Genomic DNA, 15,982 nt, shown 5'->3' with positions numbered 1-15,982 from the left:
TCAGTCTAACTGAGCCATCCAGTTCAGTATGAATCTGACCAGTTTTGTCAGCAACACAGATTTCAGAAAAAAAAACAAAACATCAATATTGCAGGGGAAAAAGCCGTGTAGGCCTATTTAACCGAAATGTTTTATAAAGCTGGTGTTTAAGTTTAAGTAAGATAGCTTAGCCTAAGGCCTAGTAGTTTGTTTCTGTGATGCGGGAGAAAACAGTGGCTCCCTTGTTAGCTCAGACTTACTTGCGTCCTGCTCTTCCACTGCAGAGAATTCAGTCCCCTCTCTGTTTTCCTCTGTGTGTCAGACACAGTTTGTCAGGCACCGTTACGGATGTAACCGAGGCTGGCGCGCCCTGTCCTCCCTGATGCAAACCGTCACGCGGACGGATGCCCGTAAAGAATGTTTGTCTTCTCTTTCTGTTCCTCCTCACCAGTTTTGTTAAACCCGTCACCTCTAGAAGTCCCACGTTCCTCCCATTCTTCAGCATGTCACGTTGGCCTGGTCGCCATCTTGCCAGTCCTCCTGTCCCCCCATTTTTTTTTTTTTTTGCAGGGGGGGCTGTTTTTCAGCATACCATGGTAATATTCAGTTTGATCCAGGTTAGCTACGGCCATTGATGATGAATGTTCCGCTTCCTTACCAGATAATGACATGCCAGACAATGTGCTTTAAAGACACTTTATTAAGGACACTAGATTCCTGACTGTTGCTGGTTCGAATCTTGTGAGGTTCCTTTAATCCAGAATTTTGCAGTAGGGGACATGCCCTGGATTGTTCTGGTAAATTTATGAAGCTGAACAAACTAGGTTGCAATGGTCTCCGGTCAGCATTGTAAACACAACCATGTAACACTGGGATGGAGGGGTAGGGAGCCCTTTATGGCGTCCTTTTCAGGGGGAGAGGGACTAATGACACAGACTGTAGGAGCTAAATGGCTCCTAACTGTATATGTTTAATCGCACTTGACTTTGAGCTTAAAGGGATGTCTGTCGCTTTAAGACGTTTACGCACTAATATGGTGGGGAAGGGGAGGGAGAGAGAGGTACAGTATAGTGGCTTTCAGGAGAGTGGAGTTTCATGGTTTTCTTTGATTGTGTTTCTTAATTTTGTATGGAAAGATGGAAAATGCAGTTTTATTTCTTTTATGATTATTGCTCATTCTGTTGTAACAAAATTAAATGAAATTTAAGTGGCAAAGACTGAAGACGGTAGTTATTTGGGGTGAGTTTCCCGAAGCGTTCTTAACGCTACGTCGTTCTTAAGTTCTGTGTTAAAAGATAGAACTAACAAACGACATAGCGTTAAGAAGGCTTCGGGAAACTCACCCTTGGTTATTCAGATCCACGGACAAGGGAACACGCATCAGCCATAAGACTCCACTCAGGTACAGAGATAGGAAACTCCAACACAGACTAAGAAGAGAAAATAAGAGAATGCTGCCCTATTGACAGAGACTGAATAAATACAGAGGGCACTAGGACCCAAAAACATTATTTATACAAATCACAGGGAGAGGGGGAACAGGTGGAAGTAATTAGCACTAACTCTGCCCACCTGATACTCTCTACTGAGGTTGCCACAGTGCCCCCCAGAAAAGATACACTGGATTAAATCATCAGCCAATCAAATTAATGTTGTCTCGAACTCTGTTCATTTCACTATTTGCTGGATCTTTTAATAAAACAACACCAAAAATTGGCTTGGAATAAACATCAATAACCGATTATATCACTTTGTAAACAGCATGGACGGAAAACTACACACGAATGACAAATGCACGTCATATCAACAGACAATACAAATCATTCTGCGGAATGTTCCACGCTGAGGAGTGAACGCCCGAGTGAACGCTGGGTCATGTGGCGGCCATGGCGAAGGCAGTGCCCCGGAACGGCAGGCTGAAGGGTCCCTGGCTGAGAGCGGGAGCGGTTGACAGCTCCACGGGCTCGTCAGAGCTCACCTGTCGGGGTGAGAGGGCCTCGACTTCCCCTCTGGCCGACTGTTTACCCTGTGAAGTCACAGAGACCTCAGCTAAATAAGGACAAGCCCCCGCCCCCCTTCTTCAGCAGCACCAGAAGCAGCTCTGACTTTTTTGCCCCTTGGCCACGATTAGCGAAGGCGTGCAGCCGTAAGGTTGAAGGCGTTAATGCAGACCGCAAACGGTTTGACAGTTATGGATCATTACTGGTGATGAATCTATTGCCGGCTCTTAAAAATGGCTGGATTAGGTGGCGTACCGGTTAATGATTCGTCATCGATGTTTATTTTATTACAGCTTAAGTGGGGAAATGTGCTCAATGATGGCACCATTTGAGTGACAGTGATATGGACCGTAAAGAGCGGCTAATGGTACCGGGGTTGAGGGGGAAAGGAGAGAGATAATGAAGCAGAATTTATCCAAGATAACTGATCACTAAAAGTATGGAAAGAAAACAAACTGTGTAATTACCAAATAAACTGTAATGGAAATGTTCAGCCGTCATAATGCTGCATGCGTACTGAGGCCCATCACTGGAAATGCGACATGAACGGATGGACATTGAGTTTAAAAGCAAGCCTGGCCGTTTTGTAGTCCGGGCAAACACTCACCCATGCTGCAATTTTAATCTCTGAGCGCAGGGAAAATTTGGCGTTACCAGAACCCTCGCTCCAACCCAATACACACACGCACACACATGCACACACACACACGCGCACATGTAGGGTAAACATGTCCTTATGGGGACCACTCATTCATTTCAATGGGAAAAATGCTAACGCTAACTATGACAACCTTAACCCCTACCCTGCCCTAACCATAACCATAAGTAACCAAACAAAATACAAGTGTTTTTGCATTTTTAGTTTTTTCATAGCAGTCACCGATTTTTATGAAATAGAGTTTTCCCTTATGGGGACCAGGAAACCGGTGGAGGGGGCACATGTTAGCAGGTTTCCGGGGTGAAGGAGTAAAATCGGAGTTCCAGTGAAGCATTTACCATCATGTAAAGCTGATCTTCAGAAAAATCAAAGATCTTCGGGAGTTTACTTACCTGGCAGCGGAGATCACTGGTGGTTCACCCAGGGTGAGGCCCAGCCATTGCACTGCGGCTGTGCTGACCCCTGCAAATTCCCCAAATGTGGGAATCTCCACTGCATAATTTCTGGCAGTGGGGGACTGTGTTTGCGCTCTCTGCTTATTTATTCATTTTTTTATTATGGGCAGTGGTCTCTGTGGGCAGTGGAGGCTTAATGGTTATGGAAGCGCTCTTGTAATTGAAAGATTGCTGGTTTGAATCCCTGACCAGCAAGGCACCACTGAGGTACCCTGAGCAAGGTATTGCCCCCTGCTATGTCACACATGGGTTAAATGTAGAGGACACATTTCGTTGTGGTGTGTCAACACTGATCACCAAATTCTAAATTCATACATTTAAACAAGAAAATGTGACTCATAAGCAAAGTGCTGTCGGTATAGATGGTTTACATGCAGAATGATTCAGAAATTGTATAACATGAGAAGGCACCTTACAAACCTCTGGAGAGCCCGGCGTTGTTAGATCAGTAGGGGTGGCGAAATGCTCAGATCCCATCTTCAGTTTTGGAGCAGGAACAGCTCTCAGTCGTGCTTCAGAGTCGCTGGCAGAATTTTAGTGGCAGCCATGGTTAGATTAAACCGGCCCATGTCAGGAGTGTGAAGCAGTTAATAATCTGACCAGGACCCGACCTTGGCTGTGGTCTTACTGACTGCCCATTCAAGCCTCAACCTTGGCATTGCTGTTGGACCTTGGTACATCCCAGAAAGGTTGCAATAAAATATGTATAAACGGATAAAAAAGTGTTGGCTGAGCAACATCAACAATGAATGAGTTATACATTACAATGGCCTTTGAAATATTGGAATATTTAAATAGTGAAACTGATTGGCATAAGCGTTTTGGATTTTGTGTCACAAGTATTTGCCAAGATTTTATTGGAGATGTGACAATATGCACACTATATAGCTATAATGATGATGAATGTGTTTTTTTTTGTCAGAGAAAGAGAAATTAATGGAAAGAAAAAGACTGAATCCGAGTCAGCTGATGACTCAGGTGGCTGAATTATACTCCACGACAAATTCATTACCAGTGATGATAAAACGGCTTTTTATATTAGTATGAAAATACGTCATAGCAGAAGATGTATTTTGGTACTTTTTGTACACAGAGCAGAAGAGGTTCATATATGGCCCCCTTTCCGTTTTACCAAGTCATTTTCCTCAATTTTCATACAAATTCGCACAAACACTACAAACAAATTCATCTTCAGAATTTTCAGCATGATTCTGCAGAATATGGGCAACAAAAATATATTCAGAAATCCAATAACGCAATTATAACAAGGTGACACAAGTGTCCCTTATGAAAGGGCTTCCCAACTTTTTTATGACTGGAGGCAAAAATGTGTTGACTGGGGGGGGGGGGTTATTAGTTTTATAAGTTGAGCTCTTTTCATGTTATTTCAACTGCAATCAGAACATGAAAATGTCAGAGGTGGTAAAAAGGACGAGGCTTGTAAATAAATACCTTATATTACCCAGCTTTCCTCCTAAGCCCCAATGTTCCATGGACTTGCCTTACCGAATACTGAGGGTGACCAGCTAATCCATGTCGCGGCAGACGAGTTGAGGAATGACAAGGTTTGTAAACTACCGTTTCAACCATTTCAATTAAAAAGACCCAGGTTTCACTTAAGCACTAAGTTCTTGCTGTGTGCTGATTGGTCAGTCTCCTGTAATCATGCATGTGTCACTAATGTTAATGCGAAACAACTGGATGAATCAAGGAAACAAATCTGTTAAAGCACAAGAACTGAATTATTAAGCCAAGCATAGGACCATTTCAGTTTTAAAGTTGATTGTAAAACCTGAAGTAGCTCATTGATGTAGCGCCCCCCCCCCCACCCCGGCATGGATTGGTGGCCACCCTAACTGAGGATTCCACCGTGCCGATGGCCACCGGGGACTTGCTGGCTCCACCTGAGGCTTTATGTCCGCATTTTGCCTTTTGTCATGCGAGCTGAGGGTCCGTCTGTACAGCCACGGCATCTGGGTGGAATGCCGTTATTTTAAGCTGCGCATCCGGGCCTGACTACACATTCTCATACCTCTTATTTACTGCTGCTGTGACACTACTGAGTTGCTTACCAGACATGTTCTCAACAAATTGTGTCTGTTTATATATTTGTATGTGTTATTGGGGCAAATCAGTCTCAGTCTATGCAGGGGCCACCACTAGAGGTTTTGGGCCCCTTGAAAGCACATCACCCACTGGGTCATCGGCCACAGAGCGGTCATGCATATTTCATAATTAAATATCATGCAGACGATACATCTCTATTACGAATGAATTCCCATTCCGTTAGTCTGCATTAATCTATGTTTACTGATTGATTGCAAAACAATTAACAATAATTGCAATAGTAACTAGTAATACTACTGCTGTATATGTAAATGTCCCAAATATGTATTTTAAATGAACATTTTATTAGCTTTCATTCTTGGTGGACTAATATCCTTAATGTATCAGAAAGATGTAAACAGGTAAATTGGAGTGTGTTTTGCTGAAAGAGCAAACAGCATGAAATATGTTACAACATGCAGATCTAGCTTTAAGAAAAAAATGTTGATAAATGAAATGTATTATCAATATATTACACAAATTCAGTCACATTTAATATGGGAAAATAGTTAACTAGTGGCCTGGTGAATTATATAATTAAGGAGAATATGTTTACATAATAAAATATAATGCTATTTGTCAGCCATATGGTAAAATATTCCGTAATTTTTTATTACCTCAGCTGATTTATGAATCGTGTAAATTCAACTTTTTTAACTCAAGATCTACTTTTCAAGTGGCCAGTCTGACGAGATCTACCAGTTCAAATAGGGAGCCATAGCTATTACTCTGTTACTCTATTATTACTCTAGCTATTGTATAGTTCTGTATAGTTAACATGCACACAGCAAATCCAGACAAATCCAGGTAATTCTCCAAATTGAAAAAGTGTAAATAAATGTATTTCTCTACCTTAGTGGGACCGCTGGCATTGTGAAGATGCAGCTGGGTAAAAATTGACTGCTGTGCTGCTAACTGACTTTTTAGTTCTCGCACTTTTTGGCTGCGTATGGCTGTTTTAGCGGGGAATTCGGTCTCCTAGCTTTTGTGCACCATTTTGAAATGCCGCTCCAAACTTCCCTTCTTCAGTAAAAGCACACTCACAAAATAGTCCTCTTCCCACTCTGAATGAAAATGATGCATGTTTGATGTTTTGGCTTCTGACATGTTTACATGCTACATGCTAGATCTTCTGTGTTTCTGAGAGTTTGAGCGTTTGTTCCCTGCATCTGCCTCCAAGGTTCTTCTGCTCGTTTTGATTGTTGCTTCTGTCCCTTGACACTGAGTTTGCCTTGCCCCCTTTTTAGATCGCCTGTTTGCTATTGCCCCACCTTTGCCTGGTTTCCGACCACCATGATTTGGAAATTGTTTTCCCTGTTCTGGTTTTGATCTGGATTGATTATTGCCTGCTGCAAGAAACTTCTGCTCTCTGGATTTGATGCTCATTCAGGTTCTCTTGTCACACACCGTGACAAGTTATCATCTCTATGCTGGCTATTAGGCTATTGGGGCTGTGCATTGGAATTCAACAAAATGATTGTGCTATGTATTTTAAGATATTTTTATTCCATAAAGGAAGACAAATGATTCTTATATGAAACACATATGTGTCAAAATGCAATGAAACTGTCTACTAATGTAACCTTCAGAACAAACCTTCCATTTCTTTCACCATTTTACAAAAATTGCCTTCCCATGTAACAGCCCGTGAAATGATCACTTACGCTCCGTCCACTTTACTGTTGTGAAATGATTCAGCCAATCAGTTCAAACAAACAGACAAAAAAAACCCTTTCTGCTTTCAACTCTAGCATATGGAGGAGAAAAAAATGAAGATGTCTTGCACTCAGAGGTCTGGGACACAAACTACCCCATGTCTATCTCTCTGTGGATTGTTAACCATTTGAATTTATGTCCTTGTTATGTGGTAAATCCTCTCTACTCTCTTAATGGTTCTTGTCCTTTATATAGCCCATATCATAACAAAGAGTGATGACCTTGCCTTAGCATAGCCTTTAGCCTTTGCTATCTTGGGTGTTGGGGAGGAACTGGACATTATTCATGCTGTGTTGGAGAGGAGGATGCTGTCCAGTCTTCAGTGGATTATGGATAATGCTGCTCACCCGCTTCACAATCAGCTAAAGACTAGTCAACATAAAACGCTCCACTGAATGCCTCAGGTAACCATCCCTTACAAGAGCCATCAGACTATGCAGCCTCTGATTCACACACATGGCACATGTGAAATATGACCTTTTTTCATCTATTTAACTACAGACGCTCCTCTACTTACGAACAAGATAAGTTCCGAACAGCCGTTCGGAACTTGAAATGTCCGTAAGTCGTTATTCAGCATCATTTTAAGGGTATACGCAAGTACAAAGAACTAGTATGCTGGGAATCCGCACGCTACGCTGCTGCGCGGCGGGAGTAGCGGCCAGAAGTCGTACTAGACGGAATTGGCGCGCAGAAAAAAAAACTTGATGTTGCGGACAGGAAACGGGAGCCCAGTGAAGATAATTTGGACTTACAGTCCTCTTCGTTCATATGTCTGAAAGTTGGTAAGTTGGAAGTTTATATGTAGAGGAGCGTCTGTATTTATTTATCTTTCTTGTGCAATATTTACTATGATGACCCACTCATAACTAATTTATTGCCATTTCTATATGGAATAGAAAAGATATGGATGGATAGAAATTGTTGTATGTGATTTATTTTTTTTCTGTTCTGTAGTTGTGCACTGTGCAAGTCTGTAATCACAAGCAATTTCTTCCTGGGTAATAAAAATATTCCAGTTCTGATTTTGATCTTGCTTTTAGTCCTGAGTCAGTCCTTTCCAATAGAAGGTAAAAAAAAAGACGACATCATGGTCAGAGGCGCCCCATCCGATAGGCCACTACCAACTAGGGAGCCCCCTTCTTTGCCTCGAATGGGGGTGCCGGCTGGAGATCTCTGCAGACACTCGCCCCTTCCTAAAGGGTTATGTGTTTTGCTGAACGTAAAAATTGTTTTTTTTTTTTTTTGTTAATGAAAACCGGCAGAGTCCGGTAGGTGATGAAAGTGCTTTTCTGGGCACCGCGAAGCCGATGCCCCCCCGGGATCTCAGCCCACAGCATGTGACGCAGCTTTTGAAGTTGCGAGTTTGTCTCTGTCCTACTTGAGGACATAAGGGTTAGCAGCATTTAGCTGACCTGACAAATCCTCTCTGGAGCATTTTCAGAACATATCTGGCCTCAGTTGCAATTCCAAAACTGCTGCCTTCGAGAGAAATGGAGACATTCCCGTAATGGTACATGTTACAAAAAGAAAAGTGCTTCTGTGGTTTCGCAAAACATTTGATATTAAACTACTCCAGGTCAGGCTCACCAGTAAATCACTCGGGAGAGATTTAAATAGCTCTGTGTGACATGCTTGGCTCAAAACCCATCGTAAAAAACGTCACTCCTGTCATGATTGATTAAAGGATTTGTCATGAATAACAATTAATACTCGGGAGTCCCTGTCATTGATAACATATCTGGTTCACCCAGAATGTTCTAGATTTATTATATTTTAACAGGTATGTGGGCCGGCGGAGGAGTTTAAGGGTTTCTGCCTTAAATGAACATCAGGACGTTCTGACCTCTGACTTGGCCATATCTGTGCAGATTAATATGCAGAGCATTAATATCGCAGGTCAGGTGGCGGGTCTCCGCCTGTCTCCGCTGACGGGCAGACAGTGTCAGTGGGCAAACATCTGTCGAGTGGCAGCATTTGGAGAGAAACAATGGTGATTTAAATGCCAAGGAAGCATGAGGATGTGGCGTTAAACTGCTTTGACACATACTTGATGATGGAAAAAAAGTAAAAATCTAAAAGTAATATTTTGGAATTAAAACATGAATTAAGGTTCATAAGGCTGCTTGCACATACCTTTCGGAGGGTGCAGTTTTTGTCATGTTTAAGATTGTCTGCTTAAAGCACAAACCAAGATTTTATTTCGCACCCAGTAGGGGATCCAGGCTGTGAAGTGCTGAGTTATTTTGCTTTCTGTGTGTAACCGTGCTGTAGGTTTTCTCATGTCTGGCCCATGAGGTACTTAATTGGGGCTTAACAGTGCGAACATTCCTGCATTGACCGTCCAACTAGGAGCAGAAAGGGAGGGCAGACAAGTCAGCTGTGTTTTTGTTGCCTTGGAATCATCTGTGATGCTAAACCGCTGTGGGGGGGCACTTTGCTAAACAGCCTGGACCTTCTGCTTGCAGCTGTGATCTCAGGCCACAACAGAACGGGATGCGGAACAGATCCAGGGTCAGCCGTCTCTTCTCCTCCGAAAGAGGCCGTAGTCCTGGCCTCACTTCCATGCAAGGGAGTTCGGCAGCGAGGCACAAATACCTGCTGAATGGTGACTGGTAAATAAAGAGACTGGGGTTCAGGGGGGGTGGTGGATGCATTTACATGAATAATATCCCAAAACCACAGATACGGAGTAACGATAAAAACTCGGAGACCCAAATGCAGTATACAGGAGTTTTGTTAGAGAGAAAGGCAGAGAGAAATGGAATCGACACACAGTGCTCTTGATCAGGGTCATAGAAGCAAAGAAGTCAGTGTCCCACAGGAACGCGAGGGACCGGAGGTAAGCAGACGGGGATCAGAGGGGGGGGGGGGGGTACGTGACAGGACTGTCACTAGACAGGAAGAGACGAAAGACACAAGAGAAGCGTTCACTAAGCTGCATCGGATCACCCATGCACCGAGTGTGAGGGACATCAAGCTTCTCTAGGGGGGAGGCCAGGGGTCCACATGGAACGTGACACTGACATCAAAAAGTATTTGTCCCATTTCCAATTTCCTGTATTATTGTATATTTGCTGCAATAGATTGTTTCATATCTTTAGACAAAAAAATGATGCTACACAAAGGTAACCTGAATTAACGCGACATTTTTAATTAGCTTTTCATTTGTTTAAGGAAAACAGTTATCCATCCGCCGTATTACCCATGTGAAAAGGTTCAAAAGGCCATCAAACTCGAAAATGACTCACCGCAAACACTTTTTCGTGGCACCACAACATTTGCGTTGGCGGCACGACTGAGAGCGAGTCTCCAGGAGGGAGAAGAGGAGCTGAGTGACCGTCCCTGTTTTGGCCTGTCCAAGTGACTCAGAGAATCTGCGCGGATCAGAAGGGAGGATGCTTGTTTTGACAGGTGAGTGATAAACGGTGTGGCACATTTTGTTATTTCTTGGACACGGTGGATGACTAAGTCACTGTTACCGCTGGCGGGTATCTTTAGATCTGTTCGAGTGGCTGGGGCGTGCGGTGTCACTTGCATATTGTGGAGATCCTGGTTGCTTTTTCTCCAAAGAACACAGTGAGAGGGATCGGTTGGCAATGAAGAAAATTACAACCTCGGCAAAGGCTCAAATGACAGAAAAAATGTTTTGAAAGTTTATACAAGTCATAATATGACACTGCACCTGAGGCGGTACAAGTCAGTCCTCTGTTTATGTCAGCAATGTGAGTTTTTTAATGTAAATCAGCCTCATCTAAGAAAAAATACAATCTGAATAGTGTGAGAAACAAGCATTTTAGGACGAAAAAAAAAAATAAAATTCTTTCTTTGCAGGTACTGCATACTTCATATTTGTTTTAAATAATAATAGTAGTTATTGTTAAGTACTTCTTTTTAAAAATGCTTCATTTTACATGCAGGTGAGTACCAGGTTCTCAAACATTCATTGTGAATTCTTATTTATGTTAATCAATTCTAGTTCTGAAGAAACTAGATTTGCAGTGTAAAAATGTCCTCTTTCCCCTCCATTTCTTCCCTTTGATTTCTAAGAAGCCAAAACTATGTCATAGTGTCCAGACGGGTGCATTAGCGTGTGGACTGCCAACAAGGACACGTGTATTTTATGGATCCCAGTAAGACTTCCTTGTCGTACCTTTGAATAAGGGATTGAAATGTCAATTTGGGGAAATATCAGCTATTTACATTTTTAGTTAATTAGTAAATGCTTTTACCCAAAGCAACGTACATTTGAGGAAGCAGGGCAAACCAGTTCCTGGTACAGCCGGGATTTAAGGGCATTAAAATCACTTTGCTGTCCATGTGGTTCGAACCAGTGACCTGCTGATCACAGCCACAGCACCCCCTACTGGTAAAATGTTAATAACCATCATGACACCAGGAGCCTTGCTGCATGTATTGAGTCCTATTAATGTTTTTGATGATCAATTTGTCAACTGATCTTCAGTTGATCACGTCGCTGAGCCATCTGTAACTGGTAGACTGACTCAGTCTGAGAGTCATGCCACATGACACTGACCCAGAGTGCCCAAGGAGTCCATGATAAATAAACAGGAGTCAGCGACTGAGCTATTAGCCTTGGTGCAGGTGCTGTGTCCTTGGAAAATCCATAAAGGCTTATATAGAGGATGACATCATACTCAGTGATATCTTTACAGGTTGCGTGAGTGATGTGTCTCATAGACAAATGCAAACCTCTTTTCTCACAGAACAACTTCAAAGACAAAATTTCAGTCAGACTGGTTTCATATTTGCAAAGCTTGGGTGTTTTATTTTCAAACTTTGTGTCTGCAGTCTCCCCCAGATGGGTCTGGTCAAGTCTCACAAACCCCTTTTCATCACGATAAAAGTTACAGGGTGTGGCAAATTTTACCGACTGGATGAAATTTGCTAATGGATTTTACTTTTATCAAGCAGATGTGGGGAGGGGGCCGGCGGAAAAAATAAAAAATACTAACATCCGGCAAAAAATTATCTTGCGAATGAACCCTTAGAAATGAGTAACAAGAGGCAGCATGTAACTCCAACAGTCAGCGGCCCTCGGTCTGCAGTCACCCCTGGGGCAAAAGAGCAAGGAAGGGGGGCAATTAAATGCTGCTCTTTCTGAATCATTCAATTTCAGCGGCACTCTGGTGCTGCTGAATGGATCAGGAACTGAACTGAACAGCTAACTGTTAAAGCTTAGAGACCATAAAGACTCTTTCAAGCCCTCTTTTCTCAGTATGGTGTACTGTTGAATTTCAATCACTCGGCAAAAAGGTAAATGGCATTTTCATATGAATAGATGGCTTTAATGGTCAAAAGTAACAGACAACAGATAACAGAAAGTTAAGAAGGAACAGACTCAATCAAATCCTGCATTATAATACATGGACATTTAGGGGCCGTTTGGCGCTTAATCATAATCAGTAATGTCTTGCCTGATAAAAAAAAAAAAATGATGTGAAGTGTTTATGATTGGGAGTCCTGGCAGTTGCATATCAATCCCTTATTATCGAAAGTGCATACACTTGACAAATGAGAAAACAATGATACATATCAGAGAAGACCGCAATAATGCACTGGGGAGACAAAAGGAGTGATGTTCATTTTCTTCATGCATACTAATTGAGAAGAATAAACCGGGGAATGCTTTTCTGTTAAGAAATCTTTATAATTAGGTTTGTCTACATGCTTAACAAGAGTATCAGCAACATGTGCAATAAATTATAAATAGCTGCGTTGTTACTGTTTTACTTTCTCTTAATTTATTTAAATTACATGAGGGTTGTGTTGCTTAATGTGTCGTCGCATCAGATTAGAGTTTATCCGCAACGCATCCGAAAATTAGTGCATGACATTAGTGGTATTTCCATAAGTAAACAGTTGTGCAAATTATTTGGTGTGTATTGTCAAACGCTAACAATGTTTGCGTTCTGTGAAACCGATTGCGATGGGGCCGGCCGACACGCGTAAAACGGGAGGATTTCGCAAAAGCCTTTTGGATGACACCCCCTTGATTGCAGCGTTGATGGAGAGACTTCGTGAGACTGCATTATCCTTAATCATATAACGATTCCCAGGTAAAGTGTGATTAATGCAGCAAGTCTAACGAGGATGCAGATGCGTAGATGGGTGTAAAAAGTGAAGATGGGCATTACCCACAGCGGGCAGGTCACCCGATGCTGCACAAGGCTAAGGAAAGAATGAAAATAAAAGTAAAATGGTAATATAGGCTTCAGGGAATTGCCTCCGGGGGCTACTCTGGATGGCCTGCATTTGTGCCTGCCACCCAGTCGCAGGGAGGGCAGCGAAAACGCCCCGAGGCATGAGACGTGAAAGGCTTGGTGATATTTTAACAGGATTAGTGGCCAGTTTATTGGTAACAGTCTTTAAAGGTGATGCAGAGTTTACTGTTCATGTATCTCTATCAGCGACTCACCACCCCCCCCCCCCCTGCCCGCCCCCCCTTGCTATTTTCATCACCCAGTTTCCGAAGGGGTGTGTAATTGATTATCCCACTCCAGTGCTGTCTGGCCTATCTAATGAGTCCATCCTATATGATGGTATGTGTGTTTCTGTTTGTCTGAGCGAGTGTGTCCCCCCCCCCACCCCCAACACAGTTTGCCCAGACCTGGTGTTTCTAACGTGATCCCTGAAAGGCGCTGGCTAATTAGTTCCAAAGGAAGGCGTAATCCATCTTCCTTTAGAGAGTGGCATGTCCGCCCCGCCCGTCCACAACGGGCCAACCCCAGTCCCCAGTCCTGAAAAGGAAAGTGTGCAGGTCCACTTAGGCTGCTGGGCACATCCTAAGGTTATTTTTCTATACGGGCCCCTGGTCACCTGGTGGAGAAAGCTAGACACAGGGAGGTGGGATACAGAATATAACAACCTCTCCCGAAATCCCCTAAGCACATCTTTTACGATTCAAGCCATCCCTCTTCTCATATAAAGAACCAGGTAGGCTGGGAAATTAATGCTGCTGTATCTCCCTGCTGTTTGTGAAGTGTTGGGGCCGGAGCAATGCATTCTGGGTGAAATGCATGTCTGGCTATTGACGTGTCATCAGGATTCATGACTTCCTTCCAGATAGTGAAATGAACACAATGTTCCTGTAAGTGTCTTGTCCTGATAGTACACAGCATTAAACACCACAAAACGCTGTAAGTGAGAACAAAAACTGTTCGAATCTGCAGTATTATTACACAGTCAATCCTTTGTGCTTGAAAAATCAAGAGTATCTGAGATCTGTGGCATCCAATTCCACGCTGCGCTGCAAATGGACCGGTAATGTTCCGGATGTGCTGGTGTATGGTGGCAGTGTTCAGCTTATGGATGGATGGATTTACCAGGCACACACCACTTCGAAAGCCACCCCGCCCAGTTTGTTTGCCATCTCTGTTTAAATACACCACACTTAAATATTACAAATCCAGCTCTCCTGCCTCCCCACGGCCACTACATTGGCTGTCCACATGAAATCCAGCTTACTGTTTCGCACACTGCTAAGTCGATTAAATATTTCTCTCAGGCACTTATCTAGTCACAAGACAAACGCCGTGCCGTATGTGTGTCTATTTAAATGCAAAATTGTGCCAGGGGCCTGTTTTATGCGGCCCAATATTAGCTCAGAGCATCGGTAGTGGAGAATTAAGGGGACACGTGACTTCAGTCAAATCCACATCTCAGAGATGATAGAGAACTGCTCCTGTTTGTGCAGTCAGACTGATAATCACACTGTCAGAATGACAGGAGTACAAGCCTAAGATGGAAGACTGGATGGTGACTGGAGGACCAGGCAGAGACCGGAGGAGGGAAGGTGACTGGAGGACCAGGAAGAGACAGGAGGAGGGAAGGTGACTGGAGTATCAGGAAGAGACAGGAGGAGGGAAGGTGACTGGAGTATCAGGAAGAGACAGGAGGAGGGAAGGTGACTGGAGGACCAGGAAGAGACAGGAGGAGGGAAGGTGACTGGAGTATCAGGAAGAAACAGGAGGAGGGAAGGTTACTGGAGGACCGGGCTGGGACAGGAGGAGGGAAGGTGACTGGAGGACCAGGAAGAGACAGGAGGAGGGAAGGTGACTGGAGGACCAGGCTGGGAAGTAAGGAGGGGGGGTGGTGACTAGAGTACCAGGGAGAGACAGGAGGAGGGAAGGTGACTGGAGGACCAGGCTGGGATGGGAGGAATGGAAGGTTACTGGAGGACCAGGAAGAGACAGGAGGAGGGAAGGTAACTGGAGGACCAGGCTGGGACAGGAGGAGGGAAAGTGACTGGAGGATCAGGAACAGTCAGCAGGCAGAAGCTGACTGGGTGACCAGGCAGAGATGAGAGGATGGAAGATAAATGAAATTCACAGAAGCAACCAAAAGGAGGCCTCAAATGCATATCATCCATCTGTCTATGTAAATACCACATGCTTTGTGCATTTTTATGACCCTTAAATTACTTTGGTCTGAGCTATGTTCCATCCTTTGCTTAAGCACTAATTTTCTGTATCATTTCTCTCTGCACAGCATTTCCTTATGAAGCTCAATTGCTCTCCATCCATCCATCCATATTGTAAATGGTAATTCAGGTCAGGGTGACGGGGGAGCTAGAGACTAACCCAGGGGGCTGAGGGCACAGGACAGGGCTACAGATCTAAATTGGGGAATGCAGATTCAGAAAGACACCTTTTGAGGAAATTCTGTGGAGAAAAAGACAGATTTGTAAAGGGTTAGGGTTTCCCTTAGATCACTGACCAAACAAATATACACCTAAAGACCAGTTTTGACTGCTACAGCGGGACAGTCTTACCAAGGACCTCTCAGCTTTGCCACAAAAGTGCACCCTGTATGTGGCTTTTGGGGTTAAAACCTAAACTGTCATGGTTCAGCACTGGAGCTAAAGGACGTTCCCTTGTCATAAAACACAGCCCTTTCTTCCCTGATTCCCACTTAAAGGCCAAAGCATCAACTTCTCGAATGGGGACGGATTTAAGAATGGATTCATTTGTGCTAATTGTCTATGAACGTGGTGTTGCATCGCCGTATCGATCTTTCAGCACGTCCATTATTCCTTTTCCTAACAA

General features: G+C 43.5%; 1 pseudogene; it reads left to right on the top strand.

Moving 5' to 3' along the window:
- The first annotated feature begins 3,021 nt into the window (after positions 1-3,021).
- LOC111852060 (U1 spliceosomal RNA) lies at positions 3,022-3,175 on the top strand (annotated as a pseudogene).
- Positions 3,176-15,982: the final 12,807 nt, after the last annotated feature.

The sequence above is a fragment of the Paramormyrops kingsleyae genome, chromosome 8 (assembly GCF_048594095.1).
Source record: "Paramormyrops kingsleyae isolate MSU_618 chromosome 8, PKINGS_0.4, whole genome shotgun sequence".
Classification (NCBI taxonomy): Eukaryota; Metazoa; Chordata; class Actinopteri; order Osteoglossiformes; family Mormyridae; genus Paramormyrops; species Paramormyrops kingsleyae.
The sequence above is the reverse complement of the archived record's forward strand: the minus strand, read 5'-3'. Positions and strand labels throughout refer to the sequence as shown.